The sequence below is a fragment of the Sus scrofa genome, chromosome 2, assembly GCF_054392235.1.
Source record: "Sus scrofa isolate SSC_HxYL_T2T_F1_AM1 chromosome 2, Sscrofa_HxYL_maternal_Yorkshire_Landrace_v2.0, whole genome shotgun sequence".
In the NCBI taxonomy this organism is placed as follows: domain Eukaryota; kingdom Metazoa; phylum Chordata; class Mammalia; order Artiodactyla; family Suidae; genus Sus; species Sus scrofa.
In genome coordinates, this window is record NC_139384.1 from 139932273 (window position 1) to 139959494 (window position 27222).

At 41.0% G+C, this 27222-nt stretch overlaps 1 long non-coding RNA gene across 6 annotated transcripts in view; it reads right to left on the reverse strand.

The window, feature by feature from the left end:
- Positions 1-27222, reverse strand: part of LOC102158243 (uncharacterized) — a 1270494-nt gene that overhangs the window by 1192201 nt on the left and 51071 nt on the right. For 3 of the 6 annotated variants that reach the window (XR_014838692.1, XR_014838683.1, XR_014838684.1), the window contains exon 2: positions 20984-21099. The exons of 1 other annotated variant lie outside the window; for it this stretch is intronic. This is a non-coding gene — a long non-coding RNA (uncharacterized LOC102158243). Of the gene's footprint in view, positions 1-20983; positions 21177-27222 lie in introns of those variants that run through there. 2 more of the 6 variants (XR_014838686.1, XR_014838687.1) reach the window with 1 other exon arrangement.

Below are 27222 nucleotides of genomic sequence, written 5' to 3' on the forward strand. Positions count from 1 at the left end.
TTAGGGCCACACCCATGACATATGGAAGTTCCCAGTCTAGGGGTCGAATTGGAGCTACAGCTGCCAGCTTATACCACAGCCACAGAAACGCAGGATCCAAGCCACATCTGTGACCTACACCACAGCTCAGGGCAATGCCGTATTCCCAAACCCACTGAGTGAGGCCAGGGATTGAACCTGCATCCTCATGGATACTAGTTGGATTCGTTTCCTCTGTGCCACAATGGGAACTCCCTATATTATTTCTGACATACTGTTTTGAGGATTCAAAAAAAAGAACAAAGTTACTTTGGTTAGAAAAACAACAAGCCAGCTGGAGTTCCCGTCGTGGCGCAGTGGTTAACGAATCTGACTAAGAACCATGAGGTTTCGGGTTTGATCCCCGGCCTTGCTCAGTGGGTTAACGATTCCGGCGTTGCCGTGAGCTGTGGTGTAGGTTGCAGATGTGGCTCAGATCCCGAGTTGCTGTGGCTCTGGCGAAGGCCGGTGGCTACAGCTCCGACTAGACCCCTAGCCTGGGAACCTCCATATGCCTCGGGAGAGGCCCAATAAATAGCAAAAAGACAAAAAAACAAACAAACAAAAAAAACCAACAAGCCAGGTTATACATTTTCAGAGACGGAAATTATACATGTATTTTAATGATGAATTTAACAGAAAAAAGAAAAACCGAAGGCCCGGATGAAAATCAAAGACTAGGAAATAGGCATGGTTTAATAAAGGTCATATTAGAAAAAATCGTATAGTTACATTTGAAATAGTTAAACATACAAACTAGGGAATCCAGTATTTTCTGAGGAGCATTTTATGAACCAATGTCTTTACAATTCACAGATGAAAGACAGGAAGTATAATCGTGCTAGCCATGCTAAGACAAGAGTCCATTCATTTGAATAAGACATTAACATTCCCAGCGACAACAATCATAAGACCTGATCTCTCATCTCTCTCTGGAAGGAAATTACATGTTCCAAGTTCCTCTGTCTCTGGATAACTTAATGTGCAATCAAACACTTGAACGTAGGTAAAGACTTAGTATTTCTGATAGGATACTCGGTGTGAATGCAAGAGTAAATCTCCGTGGCTCCACAAGCCTGTCCATTTCACGCTATCTTCCTAAAACCTCTATTCTTTTTAAGAGCTTCATTTTATTGCTATTTGAAATTTCTATCAATTATGATCACAATAGTGACTATATGGTCTATTTCTAATAATTTAGTCTCTATCACTGCCCAAAGACAATAACTTCCTAAAACAAGGTAAGGAAGTAGAAGTCTGTGTTTAGCCACAGACTTGGCTGTACTAATCATTTTTTTTCTGAGCATGCCATTGATAGGGTCCCAGGAGGAGGAAGACAGACCCCCACCCCCGACATACCCCCAAATGTGGCCATTCACCTTGGAGATCTGATGTGGACACCATCTCCAGGAATGTGGATGCTCAAGATGGGCAGCAAGAAACACCTGACCCCCCTACCCCTCCCTTGACCTTTCCCTCCTCCTTCTTCATCGTTCCTGCCACAAGTTCCTGCCATAAACTCCAACCACAGTTTCCTGCCATAGATCCTTTATAAGCCTAGCATCTCCTCAAAGTCGCTGCTGGTGTCCTCTTGAACTCAGCCCATCCCCCTGTGATGCTTTAATAAAGCTCACAGATGATAAACCATAGAAACTCTGGCACCTTCCAGATATAATTAATGATACCCCATTCCTCACTCCCTAAACCACCACTAACAGAAGGCTCGAGGATTTAACACATTCCTGCCACGGGTTTGGGAATACCAGAGAGGAAATTACAACACAGCATAAAACATTATTTTAGCATTCTTAAAGTTGATTTGGCTCTCTTCATTCATGGGAGTCTCTCCCTGCCTGTTTTGCTCAGAAGATCTTATTCACATGCTGTGTGCCTGGCCCCCTCTTCCGAGGGCCTTTCTTCCATCTCTTTTCTCTCATTTTCTAGAAACCCTACGTACTGTAGTTCCAGGGATACCACATACCACAAAAGAAGAACATGAAGTTTTGACAGAGCACCTTCACCCTTTTCTATCAAGCCTCCTCTTCCAGCTGGGTAAAGTGGTGGGGGACTTGAGCTTCATAACCTGAAAAAGCCACTGTCAGGTTTTTCGAAGCCATTCAGCCGTCTAGCCTGGATTTCCATTCTTACCAGCGACAGTACCAGTCAGAGCTTTGAAATCTAATTTACCTTAACATGCTCCAGATCAAAGTCTTAGTGCTCCAGCCACCACAGCAGTATAAAAGAGAAGCATTAGCAAAATGTACGTGTAACCCATTCCTGAGAAAACCACAAGTGATGTCACTTTTTTCTTATCCCCATAACAGTATATACAGGGTCCACAAATTAGACTCTAAGTACTTTTAAAGTTTAGGGGCAAAAATCCAAGCTACTAGTAAGTAAATCAAACTTAACAATGTTAAGTCACCAACTGAAAAAATATTTTCTTCCAAATATTTCTAGGAGCTAAAATTATAGACTGTAGAACTTTAGAGATAGATAATAATAATAACTCAGTTAACAAGGTATTATTGGGAGTTCTCATTGGTGGCTCAGCAGTAATGAACCAGACTCGTAACTGTGAGGATGCAGGTTCGATCCCTGGCTTCGCTCAGTGGGTTAAGGATCGAGCACTGCCGTGAGCTATGGTGTAGATCACAGATGTGGCTCGGTTCTGGCATTGCTGTGGCTGTGGCATAGACAGGCAGCTACAGCTCTGATTCCGCCTCTAGCCTGGGAATTTCCAGATGGTGCCTGTGCAGCCCTAAAAAAAAGTATTATGTGTACTTCTGTGGAAAGTAACATAATGTCTTTTCTATCAAAGGAAATCTTGGTTACTCCATCTTGCTCTGGTTTCAGTCAAAATGCCACTGCCACCCCCTTCCTGTTTACCTCTTTTCCCAGCAACAGTTTGTTTCAAACTAGCCAACCAGGAAGAATGTACGCCCTGACCTGACCAATGGGAAGGGGACAGATAAACCACCTGCGTTAGGGATAAGGAGGGGAGGGTCCTTTGTTCGGAGCGCGTGCTTTTTGGGGTACCCGCGCTCTTCTGCAGAAGAGCCTCGTCGAGATTTCTCCTTGTCCACGTGTCTCACTTTCTGACACTGGCGACCCGAGCCAGAGTTATCTTAATTTCCAACACTTCCAAAGAAAGGAATCAAGATGGCTTAGATCAATGACACATCTTCATCACATCATGTGACCCAAATCATAAAATCAATAATCAAAATTATTAAAACAAAGATGGAAGGACAAAAACAAAACAGTGGAGGAAAAATGGGAGAAGGGAAATCTCTCTTGTTACGATTACAAAATCGTATTGTTACAAAATCGATCGTTACGATTACAAAAGTCTCAAGTATAGCATCTCTTCTGATTTTCACCACCTCCCCTACAACAATATCGCCATGCACAGGCAAAATAACTAAGGCATCTAGAGGCTAAGTGATTTGGCTCAGTCCAGAGAATCTAAAGTGGCAAATCAAGGTCTGGAAATTACATCGTCTGACTCCAAGCCCAAAGCTCATTCCTTTGCACCATGCCGCCTCGTAATTGAAAATAATAATAATAATAATAATTTGTAGGACTAACAGCATAGTTTTAGAATTGTCTAGTAAATGCAGTACCTTTAATACTTTAGGACTCTAGATTTCAAGTTGATTAGAAATTTGCAATAAAACTTCAGCACCCCAGAGAAAACCCCAGAACTACAAGACCCGAAACTGACTATCTGCTCCCCTACACACAGTCCCTGACTCCTCAAACCTCTTAATACCCATTGCCCTTCTACCCTAAACACTTGGTCTCACGTTGCCTTTCTATGCAGCTGTGAAACATGAACCCACTTTATTCAAGGGATTTTGACTGTTACATCATCCCTTCCATTTAAATCACTGCAGCGGAAGAAACTGGTGGGCAGTGATGAAACCCTCCAACTATTACTTGATAATCTGGCTGCTAAATCCTTTTAACTGCACTGCTCTCCAACACAGGCACATCCTTACTTCCAGCTGGGCTATCATCCCAAGCCATTTCCCTTTCTAAATTGCTGCTACATTTTCCCCACGTGCCTGCCCATACAGGATCAGCTCACACTAAATCTGTCTGAAATACAGGAAACATCCCACAGATAATGAATTTTACCAAAATCACATGATAACTGTCAGTCACAGCCGCTCCATTACCCTGATGCTGGCAAAGTAAAATAAATTAACACATTTGCCAGCGTACTTTTAGTTTGTGTTCTTTGGATAGTTTGTATTATTTTTATCATAGTTATTCTTGGGAGATAGATGTGTGTGTGTGTGTGTGTGTGTGTGTGTGTGTATACATATGAGAGCGAGCAGGAGGGGGAAGGAGAACTGGGTGGGGGTACTTTCTCAATGTTTCTCACGGTGAGATCCACCTATCACTATATTTTTGAACAAATAATTTTTGCTGAATCATTTTGGAGCATGCTGTTGGAAAAAGAATCTATTCTAAAAGAAGCTAATACTTCTCGGGGGGGGGGCAGATTGTTGGGGTTTTTTGTTTGTTTTTTTGGCTGCTCCTGCAGCATATGGAAGTTCCTAGGCCAGGGACGGAACCTGCATCATGGCAGCCACCCAAGCCACTGCAGTGACAACGCCAGATCCTTAACCTGCTGTACCACAAGAGAACTCCAAGAAGCTAGTACTTAATGCTTTGGAAATGCTTCTTAGAATTTCAAAGGGAAAAGAAATTGTCTGAAGAATCAACTCTGTTTAAAAAAATATATTCTTTTCTAATATCCCCAACTCAAATATCATAGAAAAGTAAGTCCAACTTTCACCCAAAGTCAACATGAAAAACTAACTATGTAGTTTTTAACTTCTTTTAAATCTTCCCAATTATTGAATTTCATCCTCTCAATAAAAAAGCTGCTTTTATTTTACCATAGTTCTTCAAATATTCAAGTCTCATAGATTTGAGACTAAGATTAGACATACTAATAGAGAACAATTTTACATCAATTTTAAGATGAAGCACCTTATGTGTCTTGATATATGGAAGCAAGAATAATTTATTTCATGAAATCAATTATCCTCAGAAGTTAATACAGGTAGACATTCGCATATCTGAACTATGAAATAGAGTAAGGGGCCCTCACCTGGTGTGCCTCAGCTTTGCCCATCTGACTGCTTCCACAGTGAAAAGATATCCAATTAAATAAGTCCTTTAAAGAGTGAGATTTCTGTATGGCAACTCAACAAAAACTATTCTTATATAAGAAGATTGGGTTATTTCCTTTAACAAATAAGAATGCAGTCCATGGAGTTCCTGTCGTGGCTCAGTGGTTAACAAATCCGACTAGGAACCATAAGGTTGAGGGTTTGATCCCTGGCTTTGCTCAGTGGGTTAAAGATCTAGCGTTGCCATGAGCTGTGGTGTATGTAGGTCACAGATGTGGCTCGGATCCCGCATTGCTGTGGCTCTGTCGTAGGCTGGTGGCTACAACTCCAATTCGACCCCTAGCCTGGGAACCTCCATGTGCTGCAGGAGCAGCCCTAGAAAAGGCAAAAAGACAAAAAAAAAAAAAAAAAAAGAGTGCAGTCCATTCCATTCTTTTGTTTAAAATTTATCATGGAGTGTGAGTGTGTCTGTGTGTGTAATATGGAATAAGGGAAGAATAAGCAAAAGTAGAAACAGAGAGGAAGAAATAGCAATTCTACCAGAAAAGATAGATCACTTTTTTTTTTTTAAATGGCTGCACCCACACATGGAAGTTCTCAGGCTAGGTGTCGAATCAGAGTTGCTGGCCTATACCACAGCCACAGCGGATACGAGCCACATCTGTGACTTACACCACAGTTTGAGGCAACAGTAGATCCTTAACCCACTGAGTGAGGCCAGGGATAGAACCTGCATCCTCCCCAACACTACGTAAGGTTCTTAGCGTGCTGAACCACAACAGGAACTCTGATAGCTCACTTTTATGGGGGTAAGATTCACCCCAAACAAAAGGAAAAAATACATCATGGGAATAGGTCCAGCGTGGTAACACTTCCTACATGTACTGTAACATAGGGATGTCTCCTTTCCCCATGACATGGATTCAAATAATCAACCCTCTACCTATAGGCACTGGAGCCCCTTTCCACCACCACACAAGGGATCCAGGACTCACTTGGGATCCAACATCACTTGGGATCACTTGGGATCATAGCCTTACTGGGAAGCATCTTCTTGGGGTGTCCACTGTCAGGTTCCCTAAATCACTTCTAGAGAGGCTGCAAATGAAATGACCTAGAGCAAATACCACAAAGTTCCTGCTCACAAGAAGGCTGACTGCCAACTAAAATGCTTCTTCTTCGACTGGGCTCAGCTCCTAGACACTTACCTAAGCCCATCCCTGACAGCGGCCTCTGCCTCAGACCACGTGGTACCATGTTGTTATCCCAGCCCTGGGCTCCAGGTGCTCAACTTCCTTCTCCCCTCGCCTCTCCTCTCCCCGACTTCCCATCTCCTTATCCAATCACACCAAAGCCTTCTTTCATTTCCTTTCCTAATAGTTTGAATGACAATTCAAGAAGAGCTGCAGAGAGCCAGAAAATAAGATTGCAACCATAGCAGTCATGGGTGGCAGGGATTGGGAGGGGCAGGGAGATGAAGGGAGATCTGCATGGATCTGTGGTCAGGAATCCCAACTGCGTCATGCTTTTCCCCTAAACCCCCTCTTCGACTTACAGAAAAAAAAAACACTAAGAAAAAAAATTACTATTGTCATCAAAGTACATCCAATGCTCATATTCTGCTATAAAAACTAGATTTCCCAAACATTCAGCAACCTCACAAGCAACAGTTGAATCGGTACACACAATTTCAACCCGGTTGCTCTTCTTGACAGCAGTACAATGACGGAAATTAGAGAGGTGGCAGGAAAATAGAGAACAATGAACAGAAAGAGAGAGAAAGTTGCCATGAGTTATGGATGGTGTATATCCACCCCCAAAGACTCCAAAGATAGAAAGTCTGCAATGTGCAGGAAAGCGATAGAAGAAGACAGGGAGGGGAAGCGGGCAGGGCTCTCTGGGTGAGTGGACGGAAGCCGCTTTTCCCTTTGAAAAGCAGATGAAGGTTAAGCCCTTGAGGGATTCTGACTGATGATTCTCTTTCATGAACCAGCACATCTTAAAACACATTTCCCTTGAGAAGTGGCATCACCATTTCATTTTATGTTCAAGGTCACTAAAGTGCTCCCAAAATAAGTTTGAAGCAGGAGCAAGAGGAAGAAAGCAAAACAGCAGCTTTGACAACAAAATGCTGATGCAAACAGATACACTGCTCAGTGGCTCAAGGCTCTCATCCTGCCCGGTCATCTACACCCTGCGGATGTGGCCTGTGTGTCTCTTTCTTCTCCTAATGACTCAGCCTATGTTCAGGAACCTCACATTCGTGGGAAGAAAGATGACAGAGGACGTGCCTGGTAAGCAGAGCAATTAGTTTTGGAAGTTCACATAATACATAATACCGATCCTAATGATAGGATTTTTTCTAGAATGATAGAATTGCATTGTTTCCTTGGTTCCCACCCCACCACATCAAAGCAATGAAATGGCAGGCGAATTACCAATTTATTAGAGCAAAAGTCTACCTTCAGAGAGAGAAAGCGCACGCAGGCTGCCCCGCAAGTGAAAAAAGAAAGCCTCCCTCACTTTACCATTGTTTGGCGAGTTTGGTGGGTTTTTTGTGTGGTTTTTTTTTTTTTTTTTTTTTTTTTTTTTGCCTTTTTAGGGCCTTACCCACAGCATATGGTAGTTCCCAGGCTAGGGGTCTAATTGGAGCTACAGCTGCCAGCCTACCCCACAGCCACAGTAACACAGGATCTGAGCCACATCTGTGACCACAGCTCAAAGCAACACCAGATCCTTACCGAGTTGAGGCTAGGGATCGAACCCATGTCCTCATGGATATTAGGTTCATTACCACTGAGCCATGATGGGAACTCCTACCCTTGTTTCTATATTCCCATGCTGTGGACCTGAGTGGGGACCTGATTAGTCCTGCCTCAGCCCACTCTGTGTGTGTCAGGGCTGAGTGTTGACTGATCTTTGTACGGGGGTACCTTTTGATCCTCTGATGGTTCCAGCCTCATCTGCATGGGGAACAGGTGATATACAGACTCAGGGAGAGGAATCCATAAGCCTTTCCTAGTAGGACATAGGGAGAAGCAGGCCAGGACGCTCGAGGTACGGGGAGGGCATTACACTGAGACATGATAAGGGTCTAGTAATTCTTGTCTTGGCCAGAGGCTTTGGGTTTAATCGCCTTGAAGGGGACCTGAAGCCTTTAACACTAACACAAAAGGGACACAGTTCAAAGAAAAACTGAAAGTCTGGTGATTGCCTCAGGGTCACTGTCAGAGGCCCTGGTCAAGCAGAGTCATTGGGATCTTGAACTGCTTTGGGCGCGTAACAGAAATGGCCCTAGTAGGTTAAATGTAACAGACCATCCAAGCCACACTTGGGGAGAACTTGGATGCTATTTACTTCCCAGTATTTAATCCAGTACTACATCCTGTTCTTTGTTTTCCTGAAGCCTCACAGATAACTATTTTTACCGCTTTATGCCATGTATATCCACGCTAAAGTTCCCGACATTGTCTCTGCTGCTACAGCAACGCCCCAGATGGTCTCCTGACCTCTGGTCACTTCCAAACTTCAGTCCAGTCTGCACTGCATTGCCAGATCCATCTTCCCAAACCACCAAATATGAAATAATTGGTCCACTGATTATTCTTCTGGCCATTTAAACTCTTTCCTCTAGTTCTTGCCCACTAATAGAAAACATGTCTTTATTCTAATAATAACAACAATGATAATAGCATGTCCACTTAATAGCATGACCTACACCACAGCTCATGGCAATGCCATATCCTTAACCCGCTGAGTGAGGCCAGGGATCAAACTTGAGTCCTCATGGATACTAGCTGGGTTCATTACCACTGAGCCATGATGGGAACTCCACTTTACTATCTTCATTCTACTAGCATTGCACCTCCCAGAAACAGAGTTCAGAAAGTTATTCTTTCATAAACATCATTAGTGAAATTGACACTTGTTCCCATTGCTGAATTCCCAAGAATAAGGAATTGTGAAGTTATCAGAGATTTAATAGTAGTAAGTCCTAGAGAACGTATCTGAAACTTCTGACTGGCGTTGGCAGTCACAGAGAGTGACAACAGAAAGGACATAGAGAGAAGAGACCCAGGACTGTTGAGTAATGGCCCTTCCCAGGCCCTCCTGGCTGCACCTGGCTCAGCATTTCTGAAAAGCAGAAGAGTCAGGAGGCTGTAGGTGGTGGTACCATGACTAAATCTAAAATAACACACCTGCCAAATGAGGACATAACATTCAGTGGACACTTGAGACTCAGCTCTCAAGTGATGACACGAGCCCTTAGGGCAGGAGCAGACTGTCCTGGTCTTTCGCACACATTCTCTGGCCCACGTGTGTCGGGGGCACAACTTGGAGCAGGGATGATGGTGTGGAAACTAGGGATAAGGGAACTATGATGTCAGCAGCCCCATTGAATAGTCGAGAGCAGGTAAGTGGGTTTTTTAAATGAAAAATGTACAACAGAGAGAGTGGATCCCGCTGAGCACTCACAGAGGGAAGGAGAAAGGGAAGGAGAGGGAAACCCACTGAATCAAACCTTAAGGTTTAGGGGCGGGGGGAGAGTCCACAGCATTTTTTATCTTTGTGAGGAAGGGCCCCCAGACTTTCCCATCCGTACCCCTTTCCTCTGCACATGTCACACACCAGGCCCTGTAACCATGCCTCAAGACAACTCCTGACAAACAGGAAAAAAAAGGATCTTAGGGAAACGGTGGTAAACTGCTTGGCCTTGGAAAAAAATGATGAAAAACAATCATTTATTGAGGTCTCCAAGGAACACTCAAGAGGCAAAAGTTATCAGGTAGAGAAAAAAAAAAAAAAAAAAAACACTTTCCCCATAAAGGGACGGAACAAAGATGTCCTTTATTGTGTCTCTTGCTCACTCCGATGTCTGTATGGAATTGCCACATGGAGATGTCCACACCATCAATTATATAAACACATCTGGAAGATTCCGGATCCAGCAATTTAAAAGCTCTCTATACTTATATTTGAAGGTATTTGAGGATAAAATGAGAAAAGGGGGGGGTAACAAATTTTTTCAAGCATTTGGCTACATGTATATTCACTACATCTTTGATATTGTATATTTTCTTAAATATCTTCAATGATATTTCCTAAGATATTCAAAACATATGAGCTCAGGGATCCAAGCCACATCTGCAACCTATGCCCCAGCTTGCAGCAATGCTTGATCCTTAACCCACTGAGCAAGGCCAGGGATTGAACTCACATACTCACAGACACTAGTCAGGTTCTTTACCTGCTGAGCCACAACAGTAACTCCTCTCAATTCTTAAAATGCATTAACTGGTTTAATCCTCGTAACTTACGTTCATATTAGCGTCTACATTTATACAGGAAAATCATTACCAAAGAAGTTTAGTAAGCTGTTCAACATCTCCTGCAGAACCTATTTGGAAACCAAGCAGTTTGACTCCAGAATCCATGTTCTCAAACAACAGGAAAAACAAACACAAGTGCACCTTTATCCAACAGATTTAGCACTTCAACCTGAACGTTTTCCTGTCTAAATTAAGCACTGAGAGAGCCTTTTATTATTCACTGAACACACTGCAACAATTGCAGTAATTGCTCAAACCAACCACTGAAAAAAATGGTTCCAAAGTGAAACTAATTTGGAAAATCTGGATCAATTTCATCCATTGAGGTTTGAACATACTGTGTCAAAGATTCCTTTTCCTCTTGTCTTTAATGCTATTTGCTGTTTTCATGAGCTGTGAAGACTCAGGGGAACAAGTCAAAGAATCTCTGCAGAGCAACCCAGATGGACTTAAGAGATTCTCATACCAAGTGAAGTAAGTCAGATAGAAAAAAAAAAACAAAAACAAACATCATATGACATGGCTTATGTGTGGAATCTTAAAAAATGATACAAATGAACTTATTCACAAAATAGAAATAGACCTGTAGACATAGAAAACAAACTTATATGGGTACCAAATGGGAAAGCAGGGGTGGCAGGGGAGGGATAAACCAGGAGTTTGCGATTCACATATACCTACTACAGTTTACAAAACAGATCGGCAACAAGGACTCCACCGCATAGGATAGGACCGATACTCAATGTCTTATAATAACCTGTAATGGAAAAGGATCTAAAAAAGAACATGTGTGTATATATGTGTGTATATATAGATATAGATATCTGTATATAGATGTACCTGAATCACTTTACCATACACCAGAAACTAACACAACGTTGTAAATCAGCTCTACTTCAGTAAAAAAAAAAAATCATAATCTGAAAAAAATACTTAACTTAAAAAAAAGTATTCCTTGCAGAAATTCTGAATACCCAGTAAAAACTAGCTATCAAGCATAAATCAGGGTCCAGCTATTTTTCAACTTATCTATAAAAGCATAACTGTGACATACATTTAAAATACAAATTGAGCACATTTATCCAAAGACGGTAATTTTAGCTTTTCAAACAAACAAATGCTATCTGTCAAAAGCCAAATAATTGCATCATGTCAAAACGTTGGGGGTGCAGTACTTAAGCTATCCACTAGCTGGTATGATACATAGTGGAATTTCAGCAGATGTCAGCTTCATTTCAGCTACCCCGGGGCTCAACCTAGCACCAGCCCAGATCTGGTTTCTATTGAAAAAGGAAATGTGTCAGGACCAGACACTGTTTCTGGATTTCCAGTCAATACTCTCAGAGGTTCTAACATTTCATGCTCGAGATGAATTCAGTCTCCAAGATTTACCCTAGCATATGTTCCATATCATACGCTGAATCAATTTTCTTTTCAGAGGTACTGGCCTGTTTTCCTGGAAATTAGACAAATGCCACATGTTTCCAATGCCCCTTTAGATGTTCACTCTCAAGAAATGCGCATTAGTTTTATTAGACAAATCAACCAGGAAAAATCAATATAAAAAGAATTTTCAGTTTCTTTGATGCTCAAAATTTATGGAAAACTAGTACATGCCAGAACCATATGAGGTTCTGAGCAAACGCAGATGTCACTTATTGGTATTGTTTCATTTGACAACAACTGGTTGATCACCAGTTCATTGTCATACATGGTCAGCTGCAGAACTTCAGGCATTTCGCTTAAGTATAGCTGACAAAACGATGCACATAGAAAAGTCTGCGCTCTATTACATTCATAGTTCTTAAGTAGAAATTTGGGATTATCTAAAATAGAAATAGATCTCTGAACTGCTTTTAAGGGGAGAAATGCCATATTACATTCTAATTTTTACATTTAAAAAAATTCTCTGAATTCTCTACCAAAAAGAAACAATAGCATTTAAGAACAGCAGTGTTGCAAGTTCTATTCAATCATTTAAGTTAAAAAAAAATGACTTTCAAGCAATATAAGATGGCTATATATATATAACATAAGAAATTGAGTGGACAATGGTCTTCCTTAAAAAAAAAAAGGCTATCCAGGAGTTCCTGTTACAGCATAGCAGAAACAAATACGACTTAGTAACCATGAGGTTTCAGGTTCGATCCCTGGTCCCATTCTGTGGGTTAACAATCCAGCATTGCCGTCAGCTGTGGTGTAGGTCGCAGACACAGCTCGGATCTCACATTGCTGTGGCTGGCAGTTGTAGCTCCGATTCTGCCCCTTGCCTGGGAACCTCCATGTGCGGCGGGTGCGGCCCTAAAAAAAAAAATTAATTAAATAAATAAATAAATAAAAATAAAAAAGGATGTCCACATTAATTGGTAAAGATAACTACTAATTTTAGCATCCAGCGATAGTCTAAAGCTAGAAAAATCCATTATTTTCTGTTATAAGCAAAACCAAATAGTCAAAAGACTACTATTGAATACAACTTTACACTGTGAGTTATGGGCTTATATTTCTGAAGATTTTCAAAACCCACTCTGTAGAAAGGAGTTAAATGCAGTTCATAAGCTTCTGGGTACTCCGGCCTCATGCAAACTGTCTGCAGGAGTCTTGATGGTTCTGCACGAACCTGTCTATAATTAGTATTGTCAGCTCCCTTCTACTGAGTCATTCCATCTAGTGTGATGAGTCTTTTGCATATTGCTTCTAATCTTAACAACCACCTTTTCAGATTAAGACACTAAAGGCAAAGAATTTTAAACACTTGCCCCAGAGCCACGTGATGCTGAAAAATGTTGGCAGTCTCTGAACCTAGGCCTTTCTGGCTATGAAGCCAACCTCTTCCTTCTAAACCATGTTCTTCCCAGAGGTTCATCGACAGTGGCTATGCTAAAGCAAATCACTCAATATAGCTTCCATCTTCACTTGTAAAAGCCACAAAAAGGTGTGATGAAATTCTGTGACAGCCCATCTAAAATTCCTGGCAAAAACAATAAAGTCCAGTAACGTCAAAGAACTATAAAAAGGTATTGTCCTAATCATTCTTCCACACCACTATCACCATATTAAAATTACAACTCCTCTAGTACAAATTTCCTTTATTTACGATTACTTTCTCTTAGTTTAACCAGAAATTTCCAGGAAGAAGAGAGCTGTCTGAAAGAGAGGTGATATGTTTGCTAAATGTGATGGAAGTTTCCCTCTATGAACACAGTCAGCATACCCATCACCTGAATTACTTAAATGATTTATTCATTTAAAAATGCATATGCAGGAGTTCTCCTTGTGACTCAGTGGTAACAAACCCAACAAGTCCTCTCATGGACTCAGGTTCGATCTCTGGCCTCACTCAGTGGGCTAAAAATCCAGCGTTGCCATGAGCTGTGGTGTAGCTCACAGACACAGCTCAAATCTGGCATTTCTGTGGCTGTGATGCAGCTGTGATTTGACCCCTAGCCTGGGAACTCCCATATGCCATGGGTGCGGCCCTAAGAAGCTAAAAAAAAATAAATGAATAAATAATTTAAAAATAAAAATGCATATGCCTTGGAAGAGAAAACTAGTGTGTAGATATGTTTAGAGAGAGGAAGGTATACAGACATATTCATAAGGTAAGTTTGTAAAATATGAGTTGAAGTTTTAATAATATAAGGTGTTTAATGTTCATTCAATATCTGCTCTCAGGAAAGTGTGAGTTACTGACTGTTTTTGGTAAGATAAGTACATGGTTTATGTGATGTTACTTTGAGATGTTGTGAAATTTTCCCCTAATTTTGACAATTTCATAACTTTTCATTGTACTTTCTTCCTACGTAATTTTATTTCAAATGGTTAATGGTTTATCCACAATGTCTTCCTAAGAAAATGTATCAGAAAAATGATAGCAAGTGTTGATAAGGCTATGGAACAACTGGGGCTCATACATATTTTGTAAAAACATTTTGGTAATTACGTAGCCTCATGTGAATTCACCATGACTCCACAATTCCATTCCCAAGAGAAATAACTATCTAAGACAAATTATTCATCCAGAAGACCTGGATGAATTACAAAGCTACCTTCTACCACCTGTGCCTTTCAGAGGTTTTTTTTTTTCAGGATTTATATCAAGTTGCCTTCTCATCAAAATGACACACTTTGAATAAAGATTGTGCTCCTAGAAGCAGTTTATGAAATCACTCAGCACCAAATGGAGAAATGTTTTCAATGGCTTGGAAAATCAAAATGAACAAGGCATCCCCAAGGATGGCGCCGGCGCTGAAGTCGAGGTATTTTGAATTGGGTCCTGTTTGCATGAGATGTTTACAGTCTACTTCCCTGATGTACAAGTTATCAAACTTTAAAATGGCATAAGGACTTTATAACCACCCTGCATGTGCAGACCCCCAACCAAAATCTCAGAAGATCTCAGTCCTAGGATGGAAACCAGAGGTTTCAATTTCACAGCTGTGACGCTGAAGATGAGGTAAGGCTTCTTCCGAGGGAGACACGTGGCCGTGGAGCACAACTGACAGGCTTGTGATTGAGGAGGAAACAAAACGCTCAGTAAGTAGAAACTGTGTTTATATTGTTTTGGTGTCAGGGGGCTTAGATCCGCTTGAGCACCTTCTTATTACCTTTTAAAATAATAACATATCCTTGAAATTTGCCCACACTAACTGTGTGGACATTTGGGAGGCTATAGAATAGGGAAACATTCAGATTCGGAGTGAGAAAAACTTCGATCTATGCGCTGTACAGATCTATCGCTAAGCTTTGGGGTGGGACTCGACATCAATTACATAGGAAAGTTACAAATATTTTATTAAGAAACATCCTATATAATTAAGTAAAGTTATTTCATACTTTCTTGATTGTTTTCTCTTCTTTCCCAAAAGCATTCAGGAAATTTCATTTGAACACTGAGTTTAGTCCACATAAAAGGGTGAAGATTAGGAAGAAAGAATTACAGCCAGTTACTCTAAGTAATTAAATGCATAGTTACTTTAAAAATTCCAAGTATTGTGGACTAATTACTTTAAATTACTTCATTTAATACTGACATATTCTGCAAGGTAACATTCTTATCTCCACATCACTGTTGAGGAAGCTCTTTTTTTTTTTTTTTTTTTTTTTGTCTTTTTGCCATTTCTTGGGCCACTCTGGCGGCATATGGAGTTTCCCAGGCTAGGGGTCGAATCGGAGCTGTAGCCACCGGCCTACGCCAGAGCCACAGCAACGCGGGATCCGAGCCGCGTCTGTAACCTACACCACAGCTCACGGCAACGCTGGATCGTTAACCCACTGAGCAAGGGCAGTGATCGAACCTGCAACCTCATGGTTCCCAGTCAGATTCGTTAACCACTGCGCCACGACGGGAACTCCTGACTCTTAATGCAATAAAATGATTTTCCTAGAAGCATATAGCTCCTTAAGTGCTTAAGTTTCAAAAATATCATCAAGTCCCTAGCAACTTTTTCACTGATATGATAGATTTAAATTTGAAAAATCCAGTCGAATTTTATCAAACCTCCAACATTAGTCATTTTAGGGACTGCAATTTAACAATAGGCTATGAGGAAAAACTGCAATATGAATTGTAAACCATAAATGCCATACAGATATAAAAATCTGTTCATAGCCTAATCTCATATCTAGATATTGCTTTCCAGAAAAAAAAAAAAAGTGCTTTTTCCACATGTTAACTAAGAGTCAACAAACCATCTCTTAAAGTCTCTGAGGCAATATGAGCCTTACATACAGTACAGGTTTTGACTCAAGGATGTGACACAGAGGAATTCCTGTCATGGCGCAGCAGAAATGAATCTGACCAGCATCCATGAGGACGCAGGTTTGATCTCTGGCCTGGTTCAGGAGGTTAGGGATCCAGCACCCTGGCTGGAAAATTCAGACAGCAGGGAGCCACAGCAGCCACACAGAAACAGCCCTCCATCCTCCATGATAAAAGTCTCTCCCCTCCTTAGGACCAGCCGTAAAATATGTGGGGTCCAGGGCAAAATGCAAATGCTAGGCTCTTTGTTCAAAAATGACTAAAAATTTTGAGAGTGACAGCAGAGCATGAAGCCTCCTAAGCACACACGATATCTGCTGGGCTTAGGTGCTTTTGATCCCTCGCAATACTGCCTCTGACGTTTCTTTGGTGGTTTTTAACTAAGTAACATTGACAGCAAGCCCTGGTTTCCTAAGAGCTGGTTTGGCCCTCACTCGGCAACAGCCTGCTTGGGTCTGTCTGTAGGCTCTCCTTCAGTGACCAAGACCAAGAGCTCATTCTGACATCACAAGCAGTTTGCCGCATGTTACTCAGAAGTTGCCAGTCCAATGCAACCCTCTAAGCAAAGGGTTTTTAATCTAACATAAAACGTAGCTAAGGTATGCCCTTTGTTTGCTTTTTCTCAAAAGCGAACCCATCACAGAAGGTATCCATGTGCTGTGTATATTCATCCTCTTCCTTTGCTAAGTTCAAAAAGACGCCACAGCATGTACTTCAGCTGTTTAGTCCTCCTTCTGTTTTTCAAAACCTCCCCACCAGTAGAACCCCATGATCTTTTGCACCATCTGTGCATGGAGGGTGAAACACATTATTATCCAAGCCAAGGCTAAGGGTATTCTATCAAGAAAGGAACCAACTCATCAGGGAAAGGTTATGCAGAAAAGCTCCTGCCAGAGAACTCACTGTTTCCTTCTTTTTTCTCTGTCGCTCTCATTTGAAATTCATGAAGATGAAGTACAGCTTTTGTTTCCCATCAGTGAGATGAGGCTTAATACACTCTTGCCAAAAGCAAGCTAACACAGAGTAATTGTTTTTCATCTAAATTGCATGTCCAACCTGCTTAGTCTTCAAAGAACACAGATATTACAGCTTTGATACCCAACTGCAAAACGACAAAGGAGAGGGCACATGGGCGCAATGAGAATTTTTAATCACCACCTCTCTATCAGCAAGCCCTGGAACTCTGGGGCAGTAGGAGAGGAGAAAAGAGAGATTATTCATAAGGTAGATAAGCTTCCATATTTCTTTCATTCGAGACCAACTCTTTTTTTTTTTTTTTTTTTTTTTAAGGGGGAAAAAGTGATTTAGAGGGAATTAAGATTCCCCAAGGTGTTTTTAATCTCGTTTCACTCCAGGGCCAGGTGCCTCATGTAGCACTTAAAAGGCTTTCAAAAATGAAAGTAAATGCCTAGAACACAGAAAAGAGATATCCATCTACACAAAGCATCTGCCTTTGTTTAAGAAAAAAAGTCATTTCAGCTTTATGAACTTCACATCCAGACATTCTGTAATTTTGATTTTTGAGTGCTTATAGACGTTGGGCCTGTGTACACTACAGCCAACACATTAAAGGAGGCCCAAGTCATCAATACCTAATATTATTTTACATTTCAAATCTTCTTTATGTAAATGAGTGAGTTCTTATAATTACACATAACGGAACAGTGATTGCAAGGAGGTCTATGTGATGAGAATAAAAGACACCCAGAGAAATGAGATGATCAAATCTGCTACCAACGCCACCTTTAGCATATCACCAAAAATCTGTGTGGGCTTTGTTATTGATCCCTGGGCTTCATTGTGTAGCCAGGTGCTGAGACCAAAGATTTGATTCTGTTTATTGTGTTTGTTCCAGTTAATTTAATTCTTCTTGCACAGTTTAAACTTCTGTCTTCTAATTACATTCCTCATCTCTACCGAGACTGGAGAGCTATCACACCTTTGCCCTTAGAGAATGAGGGCAAAAACTTAATTACTGCTGCGGCCGTCTTTAAACAGGGCTACTGTCCTGGATCATCTACACAGGAGAAGTTTTTGACCCCAGAGAGCCCTGCAATAGAAAGTATCTCCCAGAATGCAACCTAAGAGAAAGGAGGCTAAGTAAGTCCACTGGGCCACGGAAGTCAGAGCGGGGGGGGGGGGGGGGGGGAGTACATGGTTGGAGAGGTGGGGATCAGTGGGCATCAGTGGCAGCTTCGAAGCTAAATGAGCTGTACAGCTGAAGCCTCATCACCTAAACCCCCCGCGTCTCAGTGTTACCTGTAAATTAAGAGCCTGCACCCATCTCTGAGGTTACTCTTCCAGCACTAAATGTCTGTTAATTTCAATCTCTGTGCTTTCCCTGCAGAATGGAGAATTGATTTCGGTTTTGGAAAAGTACAGCCTTTTCTGAAGTGAAAATGTGGGCAAAAAGCCAACTTTGCTAACCATGGCTTTTACATAAAGGAGATATCCTACAGGCATTCAGATGTTATTAGACACTAGGAATCAGTGATACTATGTAAGAGCTTTGAAAGTGAAGTGTCAATTTATAATGCTTACAATACAGATGTATTTGTCTGGATCCAAAATGAAGAGAGAGACAGAGAGATCTTGGATATAGATTTTTACTAGACACTCATCACTTGGCCTTTTATAATGTTAGAAATGCTGTAAGAAATTACTGTGACATTATCTTAGGACTTAGAAGCTTAGTACTGCACTCACCAAGGCCCAAGTATGTCTCAAATACCCAACTCAGTTTAAATTTTTGCCAGGAAGTTGAGATACTTGGTTGTGATACTTGGTTGTGGTTTTCAAAACAATAACCACAATAGCAAACAAATTTATTGATTTATATAACCTAAACTTTCAGAGACATCACTAGCTTCAGGCATGGCTGGATCCAGACACTTGAGGTCCTGGTTCCTCTCTTTCTACTTCTTGGCTCTGTTTCCTTGAATGTTTGCTACATCATTAGGCAAAGAAGATAGATAGATAGATAGATAGATAGATAGATAGATAGATAGATAGATAGATAGACAGATAGACAGACAGACAGACAGACAGACAGACAGATGCACGCAAACACAGCTCCTGGAATCTCGAGACTTAAAGGCCAGGGAGGAAAAGAACATACATCAACTATAATTTTAATTTCAACATCAATGTTTTTCTTCTATCTTTATGTTAAACCAGAATAAGTGAAGCCAGTTAATACTGTCTAGTGGTTCAAGAGCCAAGTGAAAATTTCCAAAGGAGGCAATGTCGCCGTGGTACTTCTTCAAGGAGAGTCTCTATGTGGTCTACGCCAAGATACACTATCTCATTTTAATACCAAACTCTTTCTTTGGCCTGACTCAATGATTTTTTAATGAACATGACCACAAAATCCCTTTACTTTGCCTCATTTGTGCAGAAAGACAAATGATATGGACTAGAGGTCAATAAGTACAAGGAAGGAGAATATTTCAAAGTCCAGGATTCTAGTTCTGATCCTATAAATTCATCATTGCACCACCAATAAAATGAGAGTGCTGAGTCAAGTAATGCTAAGGCGTGTTTTGGATTCTAACATGTTATAAATCCATGTAGTGCTGACCTTGCTGTTCGAATCTTGCAGGTTTTTTTTTTGTTTGTTTTTTTTTGCTTTCCTAATACTGTTGTTTTGTTTTGTTTTTTACTCTACAAGGGCAACGTATCATTCAGAAGCCTGGAAAATACTGACCACTAAGTAGGTCAGAAACATTTTGCAAGAGAGGGAAGCATTCAGAAGATTTGCAGGTGGTCGGTAGACACGCCAATGGCCCATTATCCTGAACACTTTGGCTTCCATGGGAAAACAAGTGAACACAGAAAGCAGTCAACCCAGCTTCAGGATGAGCTGAGTGCCCAGTATTGATCTTCTGTCTGACTGGGTCACAGGGGTGCTGGTGTACATTAAGTACGGAAAGGACTGAAAATTACATTAATTCAAATGGCTAAATCAATATTTAACAATGCAGTTAGTAGTAGTTGACCTTAAATGCACCTTTAATAAAACAAAGGTGATTCAGGCCAGCCTCCAGCATATGCCAGTCAGAAATGTGAATTAATGCAGAAGAGAGATGTTAAAGACGGCCACCAATGCAAATACCTTTGCAGACTGAACCTACTGCAAGAAAGAGGTTGAAGTTGCTCTCTTAACAAAGGCAACTCGAATTGTATTCATGTGATGCTGTGTCTTCATTTATCACCGCTCCCCTGTCTCAAGGATTGGACAGCCTTGATCTCAGCATATTTAGAAGTAGGAAAAGGAATTCTCCAACCATTTCCTCTGCAAATTATAAATCTTTAGTGATAGCTGTGTAACCTTAAGCACTTTTTTCGTGAGCAAACAGATGTTACCAGTTGTTACTCTAGGAACCCTGACTGTCTTACTATAACATGATTTGCATATATTTGCTTAGAAACATTATCAGTTTGCACGCCACTGTCATTAAGCTTTACTGAAATAAGTTTGATTATATTAGAGAGGAGGTAGAAAAGGAAAAAAATAAAGAGGAAATAAACAGAAGCAATCTTTTCAAGATGTCAGAGAACCATCTCAGATGGTATTAGCTCTCAGGCTCACAGATGTGAGACTTTTTAAAATTGCCTTGCTGCCTGTAAAATATCTTAAGCTATAGAGCATTACAGTTATCACTACTAAGGACTTGGTGATAACTCTAAGGAAAAGGTCAGTCCAAAAATCTATTTCAATATACCTTAAGGCAGCAGAAGGCTTTAGAGAATCCCCACAGGAGCATAGGAAAGTTTCCGTGATTCTGTGACCTCGAGATGCCAGTGCCGATGGTACCACTTCCCTTTCACTCTGGTTTAGCTGCAAGGACAAATGTGTGATAATTAGAAATCTCTCCTGAGACACTTTCCTTTGATTTGTTGTTTGGCGATGGCTACAGTTGCTCTGCAGCCTTGCTTGTCTCAGGTTTGTCTGCTGGTTACCATGGCAATGTGGCTCAATGCATCCTATGAACTAAATCAGCATTCTGCCTCATACAAGCTGCTGGCAGTGAACTTCACTGAGAATTGGGCAAGTTTCGAGGGTGAATGTAAAACCAATTGCCTGAAAATACGATCATACACTTGAAAGGAGGGAGCAACAGTCCACAGAACAACATTATGGTTTCTTTGTCATCAAGGACATGAGACAAATAGCTGATCTCCCATAGGGCAAGCCACAAGCCCTCTGAGTGGGTTGGGGGAGTCGGGATGTGTGTGCTAGCAATTCATGTTAGGTTCTCCAGCTAATGCTGAGACATCAACAGAAGTTGCTTATGACCCCATGGTAGCCAAGCAACAACTTATCTCTTGGGAATTCCCTCTGCTCAGGGCACCCCACATATAAACCATAAGGCATGCTCACATTTTCACACAGCCTCTATGTCCACATATTCACTGAATTTAAGAGTAAGTATAGGCACAGCAAATATAATACTCAATGGGGAAAAACTGAAAGCCTTCTCACTCAAATCTGGAACAAGACAGGGATGCCCACTCTCACCACTGCTCTTCAACATCGTTTTGGAAGTCCTAGCCACAGCAATTAGACAAACAAAAGAAATCAAAGGCATCCATATAGGAAGAGAAGAGATCAAACTGTCACTGTATGCAGATGACATGATACTATACATAGAAAACCCTAAGGACTCAACCCCAAAACTACTTGAACTGATTCATAAATTCAGCAAAGTAGCAGGATATAAGATTAACATTCAGAAGTCAGTTGCATTTCTGTATACCAGCAATGAAATATTAGAAAGGGAATACAAAAATACGATACCTTTTAAAATTGCACCTCACAAAATCAAATACCTCGGAATACACCTACCAAGGAGGTAAAGGACCTATATGCCGAGAACTATAAAACTTTCATCAAAGAAATCAAAGAAGATGTAAAGAAATGGAAAGATATTCCATGTTCCTGGATTGGGAAAATCAATATTGTAAAAATGGCCATACTACCCAAAGCAATCTACAGATTCAATGCAATCCCTATCAAATTACCCATGACATTGTTCACAGAACTAGAACAAACAATCCAAAAATTTATATGGAACCACAAAAGACCCAGAATCGCCAAAGCAATCCTGAGAAACAAAAACCAAGCAGGAGGCATAACTCTCCCAGACTTCAAGAAATACTACAAAGCCACAGTCATCAAAACAGTGTGGTACTGGTATCAAAACAGACAGACAGACCAATGGAACAGAATAGAGAACCCAGAAATAAACCCTGACACCTATGGTCAATTAATCTTTGACAAGGGAGGCAAGAACATAAAATGGGAACAAGAAAGTCTATTCAGCAAGCATTGCTGGGAAACCTGGACAGCTGCATGCAAAGCAATGAAACTAGAACACACCCTCACACCATGCACAAAAATAAACTCCAAATGGCTGAAAGACTTAAATATACAACAGGACACCATCAAACTCCTAGAAGAGAACACAGGCAAAACACTCTCTGACATCAACATCATGAATATTTTCTCAGGTCAGTCTCCCAAAGCAATAGAAATTAGAGCAAAAATAAACCCATGGGACCTCATCAAACTGAAAAGCTTTTGCACAGCAAAGGAAACCCAAAAGAAAACAAAAAGACAACCTACAGAATGGGAGAAAATAGTTTCAAATGATGCAACCGACAAGGGCTTAATCTCTAGAATATATAAACAACTTATACAACCCAACAGCAAAAAAGCCAATCAATCAATGGAAAAATCGGCAAAAGACCTGAATAGACATTTCTCCAAAGAAGATATACAGATGGCCAACAAGCACATGAAAAAATGCTCAACATCGCTGATTATAAGAGAAATGCAAATCAAAACTACCATGAAATACCACCTCACACCAGTCAGAATGGCCATCATTAATAAATCCACAAATAACAAGTGCTGGAGGGGCTGTGGAGAAAAGGGAACCCTCCTGCACTGTTGGTGGTAATGTAAACTGGTACAGCCACTATGGAGAACAATTTGGAGATACCTTAGAAATCTATACATAGAACTTCCATATGACCCCGCAATCCCACTCTTGGGCATCTATCCGGACAAAACTCTACTTAAAAGAGACACGTGCACTCGCATGTTCATTGCAGCACTATTCACAATAGCCAGGACATGGAAACAACCCAAATGTCCATCGACAGAGGATTGGATTCGGAAGAGGTGGTATATATACACAATGGAATACTACTCAGCCATAAAAAAGGACATAATGCCATTTGCAGCAACATGGATGGAGCTAAAGAATCTCATCCTGAGTGAAATGAGTCAGAAGGACAAAGACAAATACCATATGATATCACTTATAACTGGAATCTAATATCCAGCACAAATGAACATCTCCTCAGAAAAGAAAATCATGGACTTGGAGAAAAGACTTGTGGCCGCCTGATGGGAGGGGGAGGGAGTGGGAGGGATCGGGAGCTTGGACTTATCAGACACAACTCAGAATAGATATACAAGGAGATCCTGCTGAATAGCATTGAGAACTTTGTCTAGATACTCATGTTGCAACAGAACAAAGGGTGGGGGAAAAAAATGTAATTGTAATGTATACATGTAAGGATAACCTGACCCCCTTGCTGTAACAGTGGGAAAATTAAAAAATTTAAAAAAAAAAAAAAAAAGAGAATAAGTATAGGGAGGAGTTCCCGTCGTGGCGCAGCGGTTAATGAATCCGACTAGAAACCATGAGGTTGTGGGTTTGATCCCTGGCCTTGCTCAGTGAGTTAACGATCCGGCATTGAGAGCTGTGAGCAAGTGAGCTGTGGTGCAGGTTGCAGGTGCAGCTCGGATCCCCCGTTGCTGTGCTCTGGCATAGGCTGGCAGCTACAGCTCCGATTGGACCCCTAGCCTGAGAACCTCCATAGGCCACGGGAGCAGCCCAAGAAAATGGCAAAAAGACAAAAAAAAAAAAAAAAAAAAAAAAAGTAAGTATAGGGAGTCCATAGTGATAAATACCTACATCAAGAAACAAGAAAGATCTCAAATAAACAACAATACTTTGTACCTCAGAACCAGTGAAAGAAGAATAGGGCGCAAAGGTAATGGAAGAAAGGAAATAAGAAAGATCAGGGTAGAAATCAATGAAATAGAGACTAAAAAGACAATAGAAAAGATCAATGAAACAAAGAACTGATTCTGTGAAAGATAAACAAAAGCAACAAACCTTTAGGGAGACTCACCAAGAAAAAAGGAGAGAGGGCTCAAATTAATAAAATCAGAAATAAAAGAGGAGAAATTACAACTGATTCTACAGAAATACAAAGGATCATAAGAGACTACTATGAACAATTATATGCCAACAAATTGAACCACCTACAAAAAAAATGGATAAATTTCTAGAAACATACAACCTACCAAGAATGAATTATGAGGAAATAGAAGATCTGAGCAGACTGGTTACTAGTGAGGAGACTGAATCGTTCAACAAAAATTTTCAACAAAGTCCAAGACAATATACCTTCCCTGGTGAATTCCACCAAACATTTAAAGAAGAGTTAATGTCAATCTTTTCAACTCTTCCAAGAAATCAAAGGGGAGGGAACACTTCCAAACTCATTAAACAAGGCCAGCTTTACCCTGATTCCAAAACCGGACAAGGAAGCCACAGGAAAAGAAAATTACAGGCCAATATCTCTGATGACAAAAGATTAAAAATCCTCAACAAAATATTAATAAAGTGAATTCAACAGCATATTACAAGGACCATACACTGTGATCAAGTGGGACTTATTCCATGGATGCCGGGATGGTCCAACATCTGCAAACCAATCAATGCGATACATACATCACATTAACAAAATGAACAATGAAAATCACATGATCATCTCAATAGATGCAAAAAAAGCATTTGACAAAATTCAATCATATTTTTTAAAAAGACTAGATGGAAATAAACCAAGTGTTAAAACACGGTCAATTTTAACCTACTTGGATTTTTTTTTGTTTTTAGGGCCACACCCATGGCATATGGCAGTTCCCAGGCTAGGGGTCACATCGGAGCTACAGGTGCCAGCCTACACCACAGCCACAGCAATATCGGATCTGAGCCACATCTGCAACCTGTACCACAGCTCACAGCACACCAGATCTCCACCAGGGATCAAACCTGGGTCCTCAAGGATGCCAGTCAGATTTATTTCTGCTGCGGCCACAATGGGAACGCCCAATTTAACCTACTTTTGTACTTTCCCCTATAGATTAGTTTATTTCCAAATGAGCTTATAATTAGAAAAAATAAATATCAAGAAAGTTGTGATTGCTATATTTCTTATCTCCCTGGCCATGATACTTAAATAGTTACAAATTCACATTCATTTATAGACCTAACACAGTCAGTGAAAGAAGTCACAGGGAGAGCATGGTCGTGTAAATCATTAACTGCATGGAAATGCTTTTCCTTTATCACACCTATGTCAGTAAACCAGTAAGTTCTACCAGAGGCTTTACAAGGAAGCCTTGGTCTCTAAGAGGATAAGGATAAATGGAATAACGTAAACCTTACAACATTAGAAAAACGACTCCAAATTCAGGCCATGGTATCATTTTCATCAGCAAAACATACCATTTTTAAAAAACAAGACCTAATATTTGGCAAACGAGTAACCAGATCGGAAAGTCTGGTTGGTCCACCACAAAACATGCAGTGCGGTGGTTAAAAAACAACAAAATACAGAGAAGAGTCATTCTAACCAAGAAACACAGGAAGCCTCCTCCAAAGTTTGGAATTTTATTCCAGGATGCAACAAAATTTTAAGAGCATCAAGTGGACTTCTGCGCCTGTTTCATATGTGGAACAAAGGCTAGCCAACTTTTTCTGTAAAAGGCTAGATAGTAAATAATTTTTGCTTTACAGGCCATATGGTCTCTGCCACAAATATTCAATGTGTAACCACAGAAAATATATAAGCAACATGGGTATGGCTGTGTTCCAATAAAACTGCATTTACCAAAACAGGTGATGTCCAGGATGTGGCCCATGGATCAAAGCTTGTCAACGCTTAATACAGAAAGTTGCACGTGAAAGTTATTCGCACCCAATGAGAACTAGCTGGGTAATACACAAAAAATAATTTTTTTGAGCCCATCAGAGAGCCAGCGTTGTCAGGTACAGTAATAAAGTGAAACACAAAGAGTAACAAGCTCCTCCAAGAAGAGACAAAAAAACACTATATATTTCACCTCTGGTAGGTCAGCGAGAATAGAAGCCTACCATAGATATGAGTAAGATTTTAAGAAGCCGCAATTTTAATAAATTCCTGAAAGCAAAATGTGGGTGGGTCTAACAGTTTAGGGTCCCTGAGAGCACCACACACAGTCTGCACCTTCTCATCAACTTCTTCACAGGCCTAAACCAAGTGGTCATGAGGAAGGTCACAGTTAAAGCAGGAGCGTAAACAGAGAGTTGGTCTGTGGCACGACAAATAGGGCTTGTCTGAGTCTAAAGGTGAAACAGATGATCAAGTGAAACCTTCCAGGGAGTTCCCTGGTGGCTCAGGGGGTGAATGATCCAGTGTGATCATTGCTGTGGTATGGGTTCGCTCCCTGGCCTTGGAACTTCCGCAGGCCTTGGACAAAGCCAAAAACGCAAAAGCAAACAAACAAAAAAAAAACACAGAGAGAAAGCTTCTGGCACTTGGGATCCTGCCTGCAGCCTTCCCCTGGGGGAGGGGCAGGAATGCTGAGAGACTCAGCCCTGAGGCACAGACACTCTGGGCCTGTGAAAGTGTGGGGGCTGGAGAATTCAGAGACCCTCAGAGACTCCAGGCCCCATGCTGAGTAGAAAACAGCGGTATCCCACCACTGGGGGACTCTGAAACCTAGTGCACAGATTCTAACTTAAGTGACAATAATGCCCAAACCCAGTTCACCAGGGGCTAGAATGGCCCAACCCACCACATTAATGGCCTGAGAGAAGGTATGCTCTTTCCAGAA